Source organism: Carettochelys insculpta, chromosome 11 (genome assembly GCF_033958435.1).
Source record: "Carettochelys insculpta isolate YL-2023 chromosome 11, ASM3395843v1, whole genome shotgun sequence".
Classification (NCBI taxonomy): Eukaryota; Metazoa; Chordata; order Testudines; family Carettochelyidae; genus Carettochelys; species Carettochelys insculpta.
Window position 1 is genome coordinate 44008519 of NC_134147.1, and position 20859 is coordinate 44029377.

Consider the following 20859-nt stretch of genomic DNA (forward strand, 5'->3'; position numbering starts at 1 on the left):
GACCTGGGGGTAGCACTGAAAACAGGGATTGTGTGACTATTTACATCATGGTTTGTCGTGGTTGTATTTTGTTGGTTTCCATTGTCAATGATAGGTGCCCAACAGTGGTTTCAATTCCACTGCCCTTACTTGTGTTGATTAGTATCTAATTCCATGTGTAGTACCAGATTGCAATGGGACTGCCAGCAAATTAGGTAGTATGAAGTTATTTCTGAGCTTTATTTTACCGTAAATAGTGACGTTTAAATTAGTCAACCTATTTTCTGTTGCTTTTGTAAGGCTTGCCTTCTGAACTCATACTCAGCTTGAACTTCCATTCCTAGACATTCAAATGTGTGTGGTTTGTTTTTTTTAATCATGGTCTTGTGTTCACTCCATGTGCTGTGCTTAGCTTATTTTGTTCCTAACGTGGTATGTATGGATACTGTTCCCATCCTGTTACATTTTTTGGAATAGCAAGCATTCAGTACTGGCTCTTAGTGGACTGAAGAGCATTTATAAATGGCTTATAATGTGTGCAACTTTACTGGCTTTCATAAATGTCATTGAGAAGATGGCACCATTTAAATCTTGCTGGCACCATCTGTACATGCGTGGCTTTAGGAATTCTGGGGGGCCATGTATGTCAGATTTGTAAGAAACTATCACAGAAAAAAAACATCTAAAATTTATCTGCTGGACATTTGGTCTGAAGCTTGATATTATTCCAAACATTCTTGAACATGGTGTAAAGTCCTTTGCACAGCTTCCTATGTGCCCCCTTAAGAGTCTGTAAGTGCCATATTAAGCCATTTCATACACAAAAAACAGTACATCTGGGAAAACCCTGAAAAACATATTTTATTGTGACAGCTATTCTTTAATGGCACATGAATATTCAGGCCTATACTACAGAAAGCAACACAGGCAGCAGAGACACAAGTTTTAGCTTTGATGTTGTCAGTATCCCAGGAGTTGAAATTACAGGATCATGTTTCTGTGCAAAATGCTCCCTATATTTAAAATAATTGTTTTTCTGCAATGCTTGTTTACCTGATTTACCTGAAGCAGGATTTAATTGCTTATGTGCTTTCTGCAATGAGGTTTATATACTGGGAACAATAACCAAAGTACATACCGCACTTCTGTTGCCTGCAGGCCATGCTGTATGAGTGCTTTTAAGGAACACTATTGCTTATGGAGAGCATTGGAAAACTGAAGCTGTCTCTGGGTAGCCCAGCAGTCTGACTTTGAGAGAGTCTTCTCTGGAAGTGGCAGAATGATTCATCCCTAATTCTCTTGCTGTCATAATGTCCCCAAATGAGATTGCAAATGAAGTTATATGTTTTGATGGTGGAGTTTGGGTGAGGTTCTGTGCTGCTTGTCTAAGAGGCTCAGCACACAACTGGCAGCTCAGAGGGGGAGCCTGTTTTACTGGCTTTAGCATGTTTTAGACAGCTTTGGCTTCCAGCACATAAAAATGCCGTCCCCAGTGCCACAGCTCTTGAAGGGCCTTTTGAGTGTATGGCAATTGCATAGCTAGAATCAACATATCTTCAGTCAACTGTAAGGTCTGTCCTTGCAGAAGGAGGGTGACGGGAGCAGTTCTCAACTCAACCTCCCTCACTCCTCATGAAAGGAGTACAGGGGGTCAATTGCTGACCCCAGAGATATCAATTTCATGTGTGTATGCCAGAAGATTGACCCTAAATGTATTGCTCTCCCAATAAGTATAGAGAAGCCCATAGAGATGTCTCCTTAGCTCCTGTTCCAGGGGCATCCTACACTAATCAGACAGTGTTTGAAACCCTTCATGCAGCCTCAGCCCATTTTATTCAGTGTACAGAGGCCAGAGCTGGGCTGAGTATTCCTCCCTTACTTACGGATACCTGTTCATGAGGAATTAGAGGCTCTGCCCTGTAGTGGTGACATGAAGGGAGAAAAAGAAAAAGAAGAAAAAAAACTGTTTTAAAAATTGAATATAATCTAAGTCTATTAAACACTCAGCTGCCTTAATCATAACTGCGCCACATCGCTGAAAGGCCAGATTCTTGTAGTTGGAGTGCCTGAACTGTGTGATTCTTAACAGGTTTGGATTTCTTTTAAGATGACAGTAACACAATGTCCTGGCTTTGCAATCCTGGGGGTCGGGGGGAGGGGCAGGGGAGTGGATGATTGCATCAACATTAAACTACTAATGTAGTATCTATTCTCCACCTTTACTACATCTTCTTTTATTTTTGTCTGTGAATAGGAACATATGCATTGCCAGCGTGGTTCATACTGTGGCCCACTCATCCAGTATCCTGTCTCCAACAAAAGTCAGGACTAGATGATTCAGAGGGAGGTGCAACACCTCCTCTCTGCCTCCACCCCCACCCCAACCCCATATGTCTACACAGCAGCTGGCAGCATGTTTTCCACTGGGTAGTCAGACACACATTAGCTCTGATCAAACCAACACACTAAAAATAACTGCGTGGCTGTCACAGCATGAATATCAGCTGCTGGATGCACGCTCATGTGGCTAGCTCAAATCACCATCCAAGCTAGTGCGATCCTTTCTGCTGTCTCTAACAGTAGCTCTGGCAGACCTGGTGTGTACCCAGTAGTGCATATACAATGAGACGTGAGGAAATCAGCTTCTCAGTAAAGGTTTCATTAATAATAGTGATTACCTTGAACCCTGAGCCATGTTGTTTTATCTCCAGTCCAATACCGTTTTTATGACCATGATGATTATAACTGGATACTATCCATGAGCAAGTAAGGTCCTAACTCTTCAAATCACAGTGCATCAATCCCATTAAAGTCAATGGGGCTTAAGTATTTGTTTAGAGGTTTGCTGATTAGGGATGATTTGCTGAACTGGAGACTAAAAGCATAGACTACTATGGCAAAAGATATTCCGTCCTAACTTTCATCCATGTGTTATATGTGACATGAAATCACTTCAGTCAGAATATTTATATGAGCCTTAAGACATAGCTGAAATCTAAGGGGATGGCTTTCTCATCTTTTGCACTGATACAGCAGATTTTGGCCTCTTTTAAGAACTTTTTGGGACTTGTGATTCAGTGAGAACTAAGACCGGTGATAGAGAGAGCTCTGGGGCAAAAACTCATTCTGAAGTTGGCTGATACCTTGAATATCAATGAAGTCAAAGCTAAACCACAGGCAAGTAAATTTAAGGTAAACACAACAAATGCAAATCAGATTCACTCCATTGACTTCAGGTAATGACAGAAAAGCATCTAGGCTGGTGCAGGATACAACTCCCTCACACCCTTTGGAATTAACCATGACGTAACTGGTAACTTGTACAATTGCTAGAGGATTTGTTAGTACCTGTAAGCCTGCTGCCACTGTTTGTATATGTGACTAGGATTGCTTGAATTGGCACTGGTCTTTCACAGAGTGAATGAGAAGACGGACAGATGTGGGAGCAAAGCTAGCTGGGGCCCATTCCAGATGAGGTGATGTCAACTAGCGCATTTTGGGGCATTGCTTCTCTCCACTGTTGAGATGTTTTGCTCATCCTCTACCAACAAGGTTCTTCTGGTTCTCTGTGTGCTTCTGGAGTTTCTCATTTGCTCTGGGAAGCAAACAGACATCTCTTCTCTTTGCCACTTGGTCCAGCAACAGTGGTCATTTCCTTCTGATGCGGTCCACAGTTAGCCAGATCTTGGTGATCTACAGACTGCACTAATGTAACATGTTCTCAGTGAAGTTACAGGGCAGCTTCTGTCATTTTTGAAGGCAATGGTGCCATAGGACATTGTCACCCTGCACTTCTCACGTTGCTTAGTAGGAGTGGAGGTCCGTGCTAGATTAGAGGGAAATCTCGACAGGTCCTGGATTGGTGAAAGAACAGTTGAGAGTGACTGCCAGATAGTATGCTGCAGATTGTACTCACATCCTATTTGCTTCCACTGTGAATCAAGGTGGTGATCTTGATCTACCTGTGTCTGTATAGTTTGGCTCCAGTCTGCATAAAAGACCAATTCTTTCCTTGTGTACTATTTTGAGGAGGATCAGCTGGCATGTTGCAGCTGGCAATCACTAGATTTGAACATGTTGGGCTTGGAGGCGGGATCACTTCAGCAGAATGGCCTTTATTCCAGAACTTCATTGCTGCGTTGATCAGCCCAAGTCTGATTTTAAACATCTGAAGACTGTTGTGTGTGTAATGACAGCTTCTTAATGATAAGAGCTGGCAAGAAACAGTGCAGCCAGCCCTTCCCAAAGAGAAGAGTTGAGAGAGATTGCTCTCCCTCCCTCCACGAGTTATAACCATGCACAGCACAGGAAGATGTAATGGGAAACTGAACTGTATTATTCTGTTCATCCCAGTAGGTAACATATGCAAATTACCTTATTTAAACAAATGCTCTACCAGCCAGGGCATTTTAAAGGATCTTATGATGACCACATCTGGTAAGTATCTGTACAAGGAAATGCCAGGAATTGCACATATCTGGTAGAGAAGAGCATGCCATGGTGTCAGAAGCAAACTAAGAACACAATCAGAAAGAAAACATCAACAAAGGTGGCAGACAGATGGAACGGCACAAAAAAGGGTATCATCAACCTGCAACTCTTCAAAGCTCCAGAGAACATCATCTTTGACAAACTTTCACAGCAGAGAAGCTGGAAAAAGTATTTTGCAAGATTTTGCATTGCAAACAAATGCAACAAAGGAACTTGAAGACCTACAGGTGTCTTCTATAATTTATGGTCTGGAAAAGCAAGCAATATCTTTAAAAAAAAAAAACAAACAACAAAAAAAAAAAAACCTCAACTCTATAGAAGACCATGACAAAGATGACTATGAAAGAGTTCTGGCTATGTTTCTTGCATACTTTAAACACCTGAGAAAAGCAATTTATGAAAACCTATTTTTACTCGGAAACTCAACTAGGGAAAACTGTTGAGTTTTTGGTAAGATGTTTTAATATATTAGCCGAAAACTTTTTTTTTTGGAAATGAAAAATGTAAAAGTATCACACATTTTGGTTTTTGGGTTAGCAAGTGAAAACATTTCAGAGTAACTACATCTGAAAAGACATTTTAATAATGCTTCTGTTTGTCTTTACAGGCATTTGGTGATTGCAGATGTGAGATCACAGTTGAATGTTGCAGCTCTTTAATGACTATAAAAGCCAGTTCTGGACAGGTTGTGTCTCATTGAGTGTAACTAAAGGTTTTCCTGCTGAATGGCTTGTTGCTTGTTTTGACTTTGTCTTTTTGTTTTGAGCGTAGAGAGTCATGTTTATCACATTCTGCAATGTCTGGCTCCAAACTGGATTGCCAACTAATGATTTTCCATTTGGGCTTCCAAAGTCTGTGTAAGGAGAGATTTAACCCTCGCTATAACTATACAGAGAAAAAGCATTCTGAGCTGGTGATGCAGCAAAATGTAGAGTAATTTGACAAACCCGCAAAATCATAAATTCGATCATATTACTGGCAGCCCACATTAGCCATAAGTAAATGGAGAGGGTGTGAGAGCTGTATGGACAACTCAGAAAATCCTGCATCTGGAAGTTCCATTCGTTGCTCTTTGTAGTTACACATCAGCACCAGTAGTGGTTACTGGGTATAGTCTACCACTTCCTGTAATGGGAAGGCAGCTCAGAGCTACTGTTCCAACTTATTTCCAAAGCAGCTAGACAAAAGGAGAATGACCAAACATATGAAAAAGGCTACGAGAATTTAGCAACACTTTTACAACAGACATCACTCAGAGAGCTGATGGATTTAAAACCAAGTGACAATGTTTACGTCAAACTAGACAAAGGAAAAATATGGACTACTCCAGCTGTTGTGAATGATAAGAATTCAGTATCCACATCATGTGTGATTTGATGCCAACAGGAGATTTCGGAGGAAACCATCAATATCTACAGTTTGTTTCTCAGCAAAAGCAACCAAGGGAGCAAATCCTAGAGATTGAAGAGGCACAGCAACAAGATGATGGCACGGGATTTCCAGGGAGAGGACAGCCAGCCATGGTAATTAACAGAAGGCCAGATGACCAATTTGTTACGTGTTTGGGTCGTGTAATGAGAGAACCAGTATGATTCAGAAACACATAAGCATTTGATAATGATGTGATAGTGTCAACTATTGTAGATACTAGGACTGTAAAATTGGAGAGGTAATGAATGCTAAACCATTATATTCTTACTATACTCTTCAGCCCCTATGTGACATGGTGCGTAAAAGACGTTTTTATAAAGGAACCATAGCCACAACCAGCAGAGAGTTAAAATGTATGGTGATGAACCCATCTGATACGTACAAGCAGGCTCTGTGACCAGTCGGTTTCCAGTGAAGAAGAGCAGACCAGAAAGTGAATTTGACATGAAGATATTCAGTCATTCATATATTTTTGCCCTGTACATATGCGTCATTTATAGATTAATCTTTGTGTGATCTGTTTTAACCTTGATTTCTTGCTTTCAAGTGTCTTGCATTCCTGCAAAAGTTAATGGTGCTGATAAAGGAATCCCATTTGCTGGCCTGACTCTCCTTAGCCAACTTACCAAGTTATCAAATATATCTTGCCAATAGTAGATTTTTTTTTCTGGTGCTGCTCAATGACATATCATAGATAGATTCATCTCAAAATTACAGGTGTGTAATTCTCATATTTTGCCTTACTTTGTCTGTGGTCCTTAATTTTAGCAAACTGAGAAATAACCATACACAGTTCCTGAGTTTAAACCTTGTGCTTTGTTTGCCTTTCTTTTCATTTCACTTTCAGAAGAGATCTACCATAACAAAGTTTGCGGGGAAGTCTGATCTTTTAAAGAGAATTTACAGCAAACTTGTGTGGCCCCTATCACTGAGTGTACATGAGGTTCACAGAAAACAACTCTTATTTCTAGCCTGGAAGTGTGTTGGCTTTCTATGTACAGGTTTTTTTCTGCTTTGTATATTTTAGTTTGTCCAAGTGTTTAATCTCCCATTGCTACTAGCCTCTTGTGTTTTTTTTTTTTTAATCTCGTATTCCTATCTTTTTTGATAAAGTGGTCTGACACCAGTTCCTTCATTTCAGCACATTCTTTGTTTTTATCATTTTCATTGCAGGCCATGTTGAGTCATTCTCTCAGAACCACTGGTTTCTCCAATGGCAGCATACTGAGAGATCTGAGGCAGCATTTGTCAGTGTTATGTCAACAATTGTGTGGCAAAATAAACCCCGTAATCCCTAGCAAATTGTAGGAAAGCTGAACTAGGCAGTTCCTGTGTTTCGATTATTGGAAACTAAAGCTAATTTCCTATTTTGTGGAAAACATTTGCATGGAAGTCTCATTAACTCGTTCATTTCATCTGTTTGTGTGAAGACAGAAGGAAAATGGGTTTGAAATAACTAGGAACTGAAAACCTCTAGGCAGAGAAGCCCTGATTTAGAAGTTATTCCTATTTTGCAAAGCACTAACGCCCATGAAAGCCCCTGGAAGTTAAGTCTGTGCTTAAGTGCATTCCTGAACTGGAGTCAAAAGGCAAGCAAGAGTAGAGAAGACTCTGCCTATTCCATCTTCACTGTGTTCAAGTAGTATCACAACCAGGGAGTTGTGGCTAATGGGTTCTGTGGTTTTCCTGTCTTTGGCCCTGCTCTTGAGTTGCTAAATGTACGCATGCCTGGAGCTGAGAGTCTGCATCTGATCTGTCTGATATGAATGACTGAGCCAGATGCGAACCCTTGTTATAACTTTTAAACACCGTTACTAAATTCTTCAGGCCCAAGATGTGCCAGTCTTGTAGTCTTTCCTGAGCTTCTTTGGCTGCACTTAAAAGCTTATGGGTTCTGTTGGATGGGAACTAGAATAACCAGAGGGAACTTATTTCCTTGTATAGCCTGATGTGCTGTTGAACTGCCCGTCTCTTCTAGGTGGTTACTGCCTTTTGATTTGTGAATTTGCACTTCCTGGCCTTCTGCCATAAACTGCTGCGTGTCTGTATAATGTGTGAATACCCACTCACTGGTTTGCCTTTTTTATTGCGGCACATTCAGTAAAGAGTCTTACAGCCTGTGTTTCAGAAGCCTCATTCCTATTTAGTGCCATGACAGAAGAAAAATCACACCCATGCTGAGAAACACTTTCAAAAAGGAGAGCACACTATTCTTTGTTGTTTGTGTCCTGTGTGTCTGGTCTGCCACTGGGGCCACTTGACCTCTGTGGGATGAGTACTGAACTGCTACAGAAGGAAAGACAGGATCCCGGGTGTGTCGCAGCACTATACGGAATTATACATGACTTGTTTTTCTTTGGAATATTTCTCTTCAGAAATCTCTCAGCTTTATTATAATGACTTTTGCGTCATGTTTTCTGAACCCGGGATTGCTCTCTACCTTAAACTTGCCAGCTCGATGCAAGGAATTGATTAATCCCTTAGCCACTTCCACAACTAATGCATTGACTTTCTTTTCCCTGCCTCTGGGGCTCATTTAAGTCTGAATTTGGCGACTGCTGAAAGGTGCTATGTCACAAGCACCTGCACAGTAATATTTATCCCCAAAGCATTGGCAGCATTGGTGGAAATTCCCCAACGCCACCAGACCTTGAGGCGCCACCTGGGGTGAGAAGGTAACTCATTTCTCATGTCTATTCGACCTGCGGCCCTTTTCACAGACCGTGTCAAATGCCATCTCTTATTATAGCATTGGTTTTGTGCTGTGGATGCCTTTTTACTAGAGGCTAGATTGAGACTGTCAAGTCCATTCACATGTCCCATCAAGGAATAGGTTCTTTAAAAACTGTTGGGTTCTTACTGACATACTGGCAGCATCTAAATCACAGGCTATGCACTTTTCCCAGTCCCTCATTTCCTTAGTTTCCCATATGTGCCTCTACTGGATTAACCAGAACCAAGAGTCAGAAGAGGGGAGATACTCTCGGCAGTTCCCTTTTGAGCATCTGTCACATCTTTCAGCCTGTCATTATGTTCCACTACTCAACAGTACGTCTCTCATCCTGTCACTACATTCCACAACTTAACTGCTCAGGCCCATCTTTCGATTCACAGGCTGTCATTGTGGTGCCTTAAAATATACTACTTTAGGGAAGTCTCCTGTGTATAGCACTCAGCAGACTTTGTTGATTAGACCATTTCCAGTCATGGAAAGCAAAGTTTCCCCGTAGAACATTCAAATTAAGGTCTCGGACAGACTTAACAAGCATCTCTAATGGCACTAGAATCTCCTTTCTCAGAAAACGTGTGTTCTGGCGCAAATGAAAGAAATCATCCCTGAAAGCACAGGAAATGGAAAAGGAGAAAAAAATAATGGCATTAGGTGTGCATTTCCAGTCTAGAGAAAGCACTGAAATAACTTACTGTGCTAATGGAATTGAAGTTGTTGAAATGAGGGTGTGGTCCTAACCCTGTAACGCACCTAGGCAGGTGCTTCATTTTAATCGCATGAGCAGCTGCACTGCAGTGAGAGGTTACGCAGCACCTTTAAGGGTAGAGTCCTTAATCACTCTCGCTGTTTGGTGAAGTTCTCAAATCTTTATGGCCAAAGTCTAAAGGGACAATGATGTGCTGATGGTGCAATAAAAAGTTATGCTGTGCTAGAATTTTTTTTTTCAATATCAGAGTGGAAGTCCTCTCACTAAGATTAAGGTGAGAGCTAAGAGACAGGTACAGCTGTGGAAAACATTGGCCATTCTCTAAGGTGGTCAGGACACAGGAAGTACACAAATATTTTCTGAATTTTGAAAATGTGAAATAGTTTGGAAAGCTCTAACCATGGGACAGAGCTACACACAGAGGAAAAGGGGCTGTCCCTCCCTCCCTCTCTCCCCAACACAGTCAGGACTCGCTGTCCTTTCATAGGCTACTCATTTGATTACAACCTTGATGGAGCCAGCAGGTTAAAAACTGGCAGAGCTGTGGCTCTGTCTCCCCTCTCACTGGCCTGGGGATGTGAGCAATGTATTAATGGTATAAATCAGCCAGCAGCAAATCTCTCTCCTCTCTGGGGCACACAGGGATCAGTGGTTCCCTTGAGCACAATTCCTTCCTAGAACCACCCCAGTGAGCGTAACAGGAAATGACTAATGCTGAATATTAAGCAGTGACCCTGCTGATGAGAAGCACCAGGGACGATGGCGAAGCCTCCAAATGGTCTCTGCAGTTTCTCTCTAATTTTGTTTGCTTATTCAGCAGCGTTAAAACTAGGGCAGACCACCCAGTTGTATGATAACTGTGGCATTTGTCCGGGGCTGGCTGTAGGTCTGCCGTCCAGCAGCAAAGACGTCAGAGATTTCTTGGTGGAATTTAAGGGCTCTAGTTTCTTGCTTACGGTGGTGAACCAGGAGTGATTTGTTTGAAGTCAATGGAGTTCCATTGACGTAACAGGGAGAATAATCTAACCATTAATCTGCTAATGAGGTAGAGAGGCATCCTTAATGTATACATCTGAACTGTGAGCCTGAAGTTAGTAACTGACAAGGACTTTGGACAAAGAGCTCCCATTGTTCATGTGTTAAGAAGGTTGAACGTGGCTTCCTTATATGCAGAGATGAAGATGGTGTCAGTTATCTGGAATGCTGGCTGCCTGGCAGCTAATTAGTAATATCTTTGCAAAACGACAAGCAAATAGAGTGTCGGGCCTTTAAATATCCCCATCTCTGTCTATTGGAGTGAATAAAGAGCATATCTGGTTACCAAAATAAAACCTAGCATTTCTGCTTGGTCTGAAGCACTGCACACCAGCTTGTTGTGCTTCCAGGGCGCTTCTATCGGGTCATGACTGAAGGGTATTTACAGACCAGAAAAATGAAACAAACCATTGGTTTAATGTCAGAAGAGACAAAGCGCTGTGGGCTGTGAGGAAGACTCCTGTGCTGGTCAATACTTTTCAGTCCCATTTTTTTGGTTATTCAGACATTTTTTTTAAAAAGTGCAGACAAGTGGGGCAGGAGCAAAGAACTACCTGGATGCATGGTAGTGGGAAATCCTCTAGCTCTTGCCAGGCCACATCTTTTTCCATAATCCCCTAAGCAAGAGCTGCTTGCTTGCATTCTGGTTCTGCACCACATCTGCTCATCAGGTTGTACATTCCTCTCCATAAATAGTTATTGTTTGTAATAAAGTAGAAGCTAAAGGTCATGGAGCCACCATGCAAGGCACTGCATGAATATGGTTCAGGTTTGGAAGGTGCTATGCCTAGGTCCTAATCCTCTAAAGCACTTACGCAGGTGCTTAATTTTAAGCATATGAGCTGCTGCGCTGCAGTGAGAGGTTGCTCGGCACCTTTCAGTGTAGAGCCCTTCACTCTGTCCTAAGATACTCTCAAATCTTTATTGCCAAAAACTGACACTGCAATAAAGTTATGCTGCTAAATGGTCCTTAACCAAGCAGTAGGAGACAGGGACCAGGGCAGAGAGTTTCAGAAACACAAAGTCAGCTGGAACTGGGGCTTGAATTCACATTGGTGCTTTTAAAATTTCTGTCAAAATCAGAATGTCCCCTCTATTTTCAAATTCCTCAAAGTGAAATAGGAGAAGGCCCTGAAGGTGGGACCAGGCTAGCAAAGATGCTGGCTCAACCCAGCCTAAAACTTTCTGATGTCCTTTTCCCTTGTGGTGAGCAACGTGAGAGTTTGTTTCGATACTGTCACCCTGGATGAATTGCTAGTCTGAAAACAACAAGAAGTCCTGTGGCACCTTATAGACTGACAGATATTTTGGAAGCAGGTCTTTGCCCACGAGAGCTTGTGCTCCAAAATATCTGTTAGTCGAAAAGGTGCCACAGGGCTTCTTGTTGGTCTCGAAGATACAGACTAACACAGCTACCTCTCTGGTACTAGTCTGAAAACAGTTACAGCAATTTACCAACTCCTTGATCAAGGCGAGAGTGGGGTAGGCATGTGAGAGAAATGTTTGGCTGAGTGCAGAAGTAGACGGAAGATAGTATATCTGTCAGTGAGGTGGCGTAAATAAAAAAAACAGCAAGAATGCATCTGTCATGCTTCATAGGCTGCAGAAGCTATTATCCTTTATGAAGAGCAAAATATTTCACTTAGAGGAAACACTTGAAACATCCATGATCTGATGTATGCCGTTGTGATGAACTCTTTTTCTCACCAGCTGGTCTGTTGGCCTGAACCACGCCTCATGATAGCCTCCAGATACGGTAGGGAATTTCACACTGCACAGGGACTTTGTGTGCTCTATCCTTGATAGAGCCAGGTGCCCCCACAAAGAATGTGTCTCGGTGCACGTGCCGGGGAGCGTAATTGTGATGCTGTGGGTGAGCTCTGAAAGTGGCGTTGAGTTAGAGCTGAAACTGGTGGCGAAACAGCCCAGGATCTCCAGCTATGAAAGGAGCTAAAACAACAGCAGAAGGGATGGTTAGAAACACTCTGTCTGACTGGTTAATGAGCACATATAATCCCATGAAGCTGTACCACCCACAACCCCCAGAGCATTAGCTCCCTGTGTGGTTAAAACAAGACATGGCTGGTGAGAATCTTGTGTTACAGGGCTGTGGATGACTTTTGCTTTGTATTACGTTTGTAGTGAGCAGCAAACTTGCAAGTGTTCCCTCTGTCAGTGCACTATGTGATGTCTGTTAGATAACATGTTCTCTGTTCCCATTCCCCAGCTTCTCCCAAATCACCGCCTCTGTTCCATAGTCTCTGTCTCTCACCTGCCGCCTTTTCCTCCCAATCAATTCCATGTCCCATCACGTGCCCCCACCTTCGTAAATGAATTCCACACCCATTCACCCCCACACCCAAAATGAATCTTGGCAATTCACTCAAACCATGAGTAGAATTTAACAGCCTCCGGTTTATATCTTACCCACACTGCACATGAATCCAGATGCCGACGCCACCACCACCACCACCGCCGCCACACACAAATCCCTGACACAACCTGCAGGTTTTTCTTGGTGTCTCTTGTTTTGCCTCTGTTCCACGCAATAGCACCAATGGCATCTTGAAGGCTTTGGGGCAGTGGTGGTCGGGAGTGGGGGTGGGGATGTATGACCTTTAGTTCTAGAGGTGGGTGGCTTCCCTAGATTGCTGGGGGTGGTCTCCTTTCAGGGGTGATGATCTCTGGTTGGGTGGGAGTGAAGCAGGTTTCTCTGAGGGGTATAGGGGTCAGAAGAAGTGGGCTCCAGGGTGTCTCAGCATAGCAGCAACTCAGACTCCAGGCGAAGACAGGAAGAGATGGGCTTCGGCACATCCAGGCTTTATTGCTGCAACATCTTGGCCTGAGGTTCTTCGGTCCTTTTCACTTTATGCAAGCAGCCAGCAGGAGAGAGAGAGAGTGTGTGTGTGTGTGTGTGTGTGTGTGTTTTCAGAGATGGGTGGAGGCTTCATGGTGCATCCCTATGCTGGAATCCTCCTTAGAGGGAGGGCACAGAACACAGGTCTGCTACTGGTGGGGCAGACCTTTGACCAAAGGAGCTGTTCACAGTTGTAATTCCACTGCTGCACGCACACAGGTTTAGGGGAGCCATTTGCAAGGTAAATCTTTGGGATATACCCCCAAACTTAATGGACTGTCATGTAGAGGGCTCCTTAGCGCCCCCCCCCCGCCCCCGCAACCTCCTGCCGCACAACTGGAATATCCAGCAGCTTGTTCTTCCATCTGTTGTCCCCAGTTGACATCCTCCTCCAAAGGAAAGTCAACATTCTCCTTCATGGGGCTCTTGTGGCTTCCAGGGGACTTGCAGGGGCCAGCTTCACCTCTCCAGGGCTTACCAGTCTTCCAAGTAAAGAACACAAATTATTACTTGGAGCTAAGCGGAGATTCTATGCAATCTCCACCACACGCTCAGCCTGTGTCCTTCCATGCTGAACTGGAGCACCCACGCTCCTCCCAGCCTGAGTGGCACTCTGTGTTTTTGTGAAATGGCCAAGTAAACAGTACGTTGCAGAGCAAAGTAGAAGCCACAGTTTAGAGACCAAGGAGCTGAAGGGTGTGTGGACTCCTAGAGAAGCATAACACCATTAACATTCCAAGTATGTCAGGACATTCTACTTAGGGAAGAATTAAATGCAGGTCATGCAATCACAATGCAGCCAACAGAGGAGTAGCCAAACCTCTTTCTCTAAGACTCCAAAGTTCGAATGAGAGCAGCAAAGTGGGCATTGACCCTGAGGCAGTGTTCCCTCTAAATTTTTAACATCCAACTGCAGAATAAATTTTGTTATGCCCAAGGCATGTGTGGATGTGCACCGCCAATGGAAACACATGCTTCCGGCTATGATCGCTCTGCTAATTAGAAGAGTAATCTCCTGGCCACCACACAAGTGCTCAGCTTACAGGGAATGCTGCCCTGGGGTCACCCTCTTGTAGTTTCTTCTTTTTTAAAAGCACTTACATTATTAATGCTTGAGAGTGACAGGGAGCCCTGACCTCTGTGGTGGGCTTTGAACCTACGCCGGCACTGAATCAACTTGTTTGACACTTCCAGGAAAGTTATAATTGAAATCCTTAATCAAGCATTAGACTGTTTATCTTGGAGAGCTGGAAAGAAATATGGCTCTGCCAAGTGCATATTAAGATGAGGTGGTGAGTACAAATACAATCACCCTAGTTCTAGCAGGTAATATATTATGACTGTCTTGCCAGTTTGGAAAGTGAGATTTCTCATGTTTACCTTTGCAAAGAATAGGAGCGTGTTCTGCTTGCTCAGGCATTTTGCGCCTTTTAACTCTGTCTTTGTCTTGCCTGGCTTGGGAATTAGTTACTAAAGCAGCTGTGTGTTCTTCTTTCCCAAGCTGGAGGGTGTTTGTGTGCCTGTTCAGGGTAAAACTGGCATGTTTGCTCTCAGAGATGCTACTTTCCACTGTTTGCTCTGGTTCTGTTGCAGCGCGAGAGAAAAACAGACACAAAGGGAACAGGGAAGATATTTCTGTTTGAGGACCATAGAGCGAAGAATTGGCTGTGTATTTAATCATCCTTCGATCTGTTTATCAACAGGTCTGTTGACTTGTACAAAACTCCTCTTGTGCTGTAAGTGGAGAGGATGAAGAGAAGCCATTTCAAGTTATATTACGGGTTGAACCTCTCTAATCCAGCACCCTCAGGATCTGACCGGCACTGAACAAGAGAATTTACGAGACCATGAAAGGTCAATACTGTCCAGCAGCATTATCAACACTTCCACCGCTTACTGGGCTCTTAGAAGACATTTAGGGGTAAATTAGAGCTAAATAACAGCACAGAACACTGAGAGCCAGGACTGGTGGCTGGAAACAAACTTTATGGGACCACGGGAAATTTGGTCACACTTATGATAAGTGGTCATCCAGCTAACTAAAGTCATGATGGATTATAGAGTTTGTCAGACAAGAGAGTTCTAGATTAGAGAGATTCGACCTTGTATTGTCTCCTAGAAAGAAAGTTCTGAGTGGAAGGGAGGAAGTGGCAGTGTTAGGAAGGCCGCGTGGTGTCAAAGTCTGGCAGAGCTTGTTGCAGTAACATTCTGTGACTAGGGGTAGAGGTCTTGCCCAAATTCATGGCTTGAGTAGGACCAATAAAACATAGGCTGTCTACCCTAAAGGTGTAGAGTGCAATGCTTTACAGAGGCAGGGAGGGGCAACAGACTGGGTGACCAGAGCAGGGGGCCTCTCTTCATCCAGCAAATTCCCTTGTTTGGAACCAATCAGGTCCCATTGGAGCTGAATGAAGGAGGTGCAGCCTGCAGTGAGCTTTCCCAGGGCACAGGTTGTCTCTAACAAAGTATGCGTTAGCAGCAACAAAGGGTCCTGTGGCACCTTATAGACTAACAGAAAAGTTCTGAGCATGAGCTTTCGTGGGCACAGACTCACTTCATCAGATGCTGGTCTTGGAAATCTGCAGGGCCAGGTATAAATAAGCCAGAGCAAGGGGGGGATAACAAGGTTAGCTCAGTCAGCAAGGGTGAGGCTTTTGAGGCCTTGCATGGGACTGTAGAAAAGGAGGTGCTCCACTGGAGGAGGCCAGGAACTGAATAGTAAGGAATGTTTTTTCCCTGATTCCCCATTGCCCTAGTGGGAGAAGAAGCTGCTCTGGTTTTTTGGGGTGGGCAGTTTGGTCCCCTCAGCCCCCAGGATTCCCTGCTTGCCAACCTCCTTGCTGCTCAGGGGAGGAAAAGGCCGAGTGTTGGTCTGGGAGCAGTTGCTAACATCTCCTGCTGCACTCTGATGAATGATGTAAGTAACCAGTTGATGGAGCCAGGGATGGCCTTGTGCCTGACGGGGTGATGACTTCAAACTGTGACGTTGTGTGGTTTTGATGGATTCTCTTCACTGCCATTTGCACGAAGGCCTCACTGTGAATGCAGAATGACCTCACTGCAATTGCCTCCCTGCTTTATTTTGCAAGAGAGAAATGCAGCATTATCTTAGCAGTCTTCCAACTCCCTGGCACTCCGTGGATTCCCCATCTTGTGCAAAAAAGTCAGTATCCCCCCAGATAACATTCCCAGCCCTTCCACTGTGCAGATATCACTGGATGGCTTCTTAGTCTTCAGCTGCTTAGTTCCTTAAATTTCTCTTTGATTTTTACACCTGGCTTTGCGTAATTTCTTACACCTCTGGCTATGTTATCTGGCATGCTGAGGTCTTTGTGGAAATGTCTGCAGTTTGCTAAAACAGCTTCTTTTGTGGATAATTTTTTTAAGTTAATTGCTTCTTAGAATGCAGTTCCAAAGTCTAGAAGCAATGAGGGATTCAGCTCAAGAATGTGGCCTGATTAAATTTTAAAATAGCCTATTTCCACTTGCATGCTGTACACTGTGTGCAGTAAAGGTGAAGAGTGTATATCTTTGCTTCATGGTGTTTATATTGTGATTCAACCCTTGAATAGAGCAGCATCTTTCACGTTTTCTAGAGTTTTGACAAGTACTAATAGGAATACTGGTTTGAGCTATTATTAGACCCTTGAGAACGAAGAAGCCTTTATTTTTATCTCTACTCTGTGCCTTAAATACATAAGAAATTCCATTCTGTCCATTTAATTAATGCTTCGCTAGAAGCAGAGCGAGCCAGCTTGCAGTGGAGAACATGACATTTGACGCCAACAAATTGAAAAGCAATGATTAATGGTGATTAATGCTATAAAAATGCAATTACCAGTTGACATTAGGACTCATAAGAAGGGTTTCAGGCTTTCCCATCTGCTTGGAAATGTGTATGGTCCATAAATGCTGCTTGACATTGCTTGTGGTGGTTGAACTGTAAATATTTGATGTGGCTCACCTTAGAAATGTTCATTGGCAAACTGGTCAGAGGAGCACGCCCCATCCTTCTTCTGCTATATGTTCATTGCAAAGCCGTTGGCATTAAAAGCTAGCAAGGGGTGAGCTTGTTGTGACAAATTTTGTATCCACTTGAACATTATAGGTTTGAAAGTTCAACTCTGATGTAACCGGGTTCATGTGCCGAAGGAACAGAGCACACTGGGAGAAGGAGTTGGGGAGGGGGGAGATCAGGTGTTAAAAATTAGACTGGAAGCTGAAAGTAACAGTGAGTAGGACTGAAAAGAGAGAGGGGGACTCAAGCGGGGGCTGGGAGAAAGGGAGAGAAATGAAAATGAAATGCAATGTGCACATGTGGGGACACACCAGGCCTTCGGGCATCTGATCAGTTCTCCTGTGGTACATAACGTAGTCTTACTGACAATGACTCTTCATTTCATTGTGGGAATCTGAAGACAGTTCTGTTCTTTGCTCAAATTAAAAGCCCAGCTTATCTCAGTAAAAATAAATTGTCCAGGAAAGGATACCACCAACAGAAGGGAAAAAAATGTCATTTCATCAATGGGTCTTGGTCACCTTTAGCAAAACTCCCATCTACTTCCAAGGACAGTGTTGAAGGAGCACGAGACACGATAAGGTAATGAAACCTGCACTGGATGGAGCAAGCCAGTCAGGCAATGGCTGGCACCAGCAATCTAATTCAGGATCAAAGAGATGTCTGGCTGCCATTGACCCACAACTAGACCACCAGGGTTGCATCTAAGGACAAAACCTGAGAATTATGGGTCATAAACACTCGTTCCTTCATGTACAGTGGCCGGTTAGTCATCTTAAAGAGTAGCTGTGGAAATGCATCATGGCACATAGATTATGGTGTGAAATTTCTAACCATGTTGTTGGTTCAAGTCTCTGGTGGGGCTACTCACAGTAAGGAGACGTTTCAGAGTAGCATTCTACCTAATCAACCCAATAATTGGTTGGCTGATTCATAGTACTGCATGTAGTTTGCTGTGGAGCCAGGTACCAGGGTAGCATATGAACATTTTGGGATAGTGGTATTCTCTTGGTTGATATGAAGGCCTTGCACCAAAGGTTTCATTTTTTGCAACTCTATAAAGATTCAATAGGCTCTAATTTTATAGGCTATTCCCTGATGAACATTGGATTCTGAAGAGATCTGCTCTGTAGAACTTGCTAACGTGGAAAAAACCCAAGCAAAATTTATCCTTTTTGTCATGTTTTGGAAAAGTGATGGAAATCAGCTACTGAGATTTGAGACCCGGTATGAGGCCTAACGCCTGAAGGCCCCCACCACATAAAGCAAAGGTAGCAAAAGTCAGGCAAAGCACTGCAGGTTCACTGTCCGATATATGAACTTGGCAAGAATGGGGCTAGCATTGTAAAAACACAAGCAGGCCGCAGTACCAACTATTCATATAAACACACACAGAAGGGTAATAGCAGAACACTCCGATGCACACTTCTGGTATAAACACACTCCTGGAAGATGAAAAAGGGCCATTCTGACCTTCGTCGAGACAAGCACAGGCTGATGAATATAGATGTTTTGATCAAACTTCGAGGTGCAAGGTAAATGGTGGTAACTCACTACATTAGATGGGGAATACATAACCTGTCTGCATCAGGGGGTCACAGAGGGGGCGTCTTTGTCCAGGCTGGAGTGTAGAGGTGGAAAGTCTGACCACTCACTGAGCAGGTCCATTGTCACGGCCATACATATGCTAGTGTAACTGTAGACGTTGATCTGGGAAGGGAGGAGCGTGCTTTGTCGGCCTGACCGAGTACCTTTGCCGCTGAAATGAGCCTGTGATGTTCTTGGGAATTTCAATTGACATCCATTGCGTCAGCTATCTCTGCAGAGCTGGGACAGCATCCAAAGAGAGCACACACAACAGCAGCTACCGTCACACTTCTGTCCCTAAGTATACCAGTCTGCATTAGCAGCGCATGTCATTAGGAATGGTCTCCAGCTGTAGAACTCTATTAAGCAAGTTCTCAAATACCTATGATTTAGTTGTTGTATTGTGGCCTCAAGAGGATCTCAGCAGCTCAGTGAAACAAAATGGCCTCCAATATTTAAGACCTCTGGAGAGAAAGCATTTATGAGAATAATGGCAGTTTAATGCCATGATGTATGCCTGGTCTCAGTTTTCCCTTCTGTAAAATGGGTTTAGTGATACCACCTTTGAAAAGTGCTTTAGGGTCTGTGGATTTAAAGTGCCATAGAAGAGCTATGTACTAGTTCTTATTTTTATTGAATGTCATTTTGACATTATTTCCTAAGTTGACATAATTTTGTTTTATGTGTTGGCCTTGTTTGGGTCGATGATGGATCCCCTTGCCAGCTAGTGCCAATATGTTGTGATTGCTTTGTGTCACTTAAAAAGACAGAGAGAGAGAGAGAGAGGAATTCTTTGGTTAGTCTCACATTGCTGGACAGCTAAGAAAGTAAACAGCTGGAAACCGTAAGAGCCAAAGAACGAAGGTGCTCTTGGTGGGTTTGCAACAGACTTTATCCTCTGTGGAAATGGAGCAGAAGGAGTCCTATGATGCACAATGGCCAGTGAGTTATATATGCATTGGAGATTGAAATTCGTTTGTCCAGCAGGAGGATGTATGTTGCTGGACCAGAAAGTGCATGGACCAGAGAGCCCTGGCGGCCTGGAACTGGTCTGAAACTTGGGCTGCTCCCACTGGTGGCAGGGAGTTCTGCTGACAGCTCCTTGGTGGAAGGAAGCTCTGGGGGGAGGCCAGTGTGCGGAGCCAGGCTGGGGCCAGGGAAGCCCATCAGGTGCCTGGGCAGCACAGGGAGCTCTGGTGGAAACCTGACCTAGGCAGAGATCTGCGGCACCAGCCCCAAGGCAGCAGAGAGCCAAACCAGGGCTGAGGATTCCAGCCAGCAGCTCCATGGCAAAGAGTCTAGCTGGGGCCTGAAATCCCTTTTGGCAGCACTGCGGCAGAAGGGAGCCAGATGGGGGTGAGGAGCCCCCAGTGGCTGGGAGCCCCACCAGAAGAGGAGACCCCCAAACAGCCTGGAGGTGGGGAGCTGGTGGCATCCAGGAGGTGCAGTCCCTCAGGCAAGCCCGATGCTTGATCTGCCCTGATACAGCGAATTCCCTCATTTGGGACCCCTCAAGTGCCGAGGGTGTCAGCCCAGGGAGGCACAATCTGGACTAAAGAGCTAGTTAAGGTCCTACTTTGAGAGTTGAGGTGATGGCTGAATTTCACCCTGAGAAGACTTTTAAGGAGTGCCAGACATTTGCCCCTGTACGTACATTAACTGCAGTCTGCTAGCAGTCTGCCTTATTGCTCTGAAACATCCTGATGGGTCAGTTTTTGTCATTTTCCCCCTTTAAATGAAACATAAATCGGTCCAGTGAAATAACTGTGCAGATTCTAGCAAAGCGGGTGAAGGAGTTCACAAAAGATGACCAAGTTCATGATTAATTGAAAACCTGACAGTTTTTGCCCAGAAAGGCAACGGAATTAATTTTATCAATTATTTCAAATCAGGAGTGACCTTCGCCGCTAATGATGTGAAGATAAATTCAGTCGCGGCCTGGCAGGCCTTTTCTGAAAAATAGAACATCTGACACTCGAGCAGCAAGGCTCAAATCTCAAATGATGCTCAAGTTTTAAGCTTGC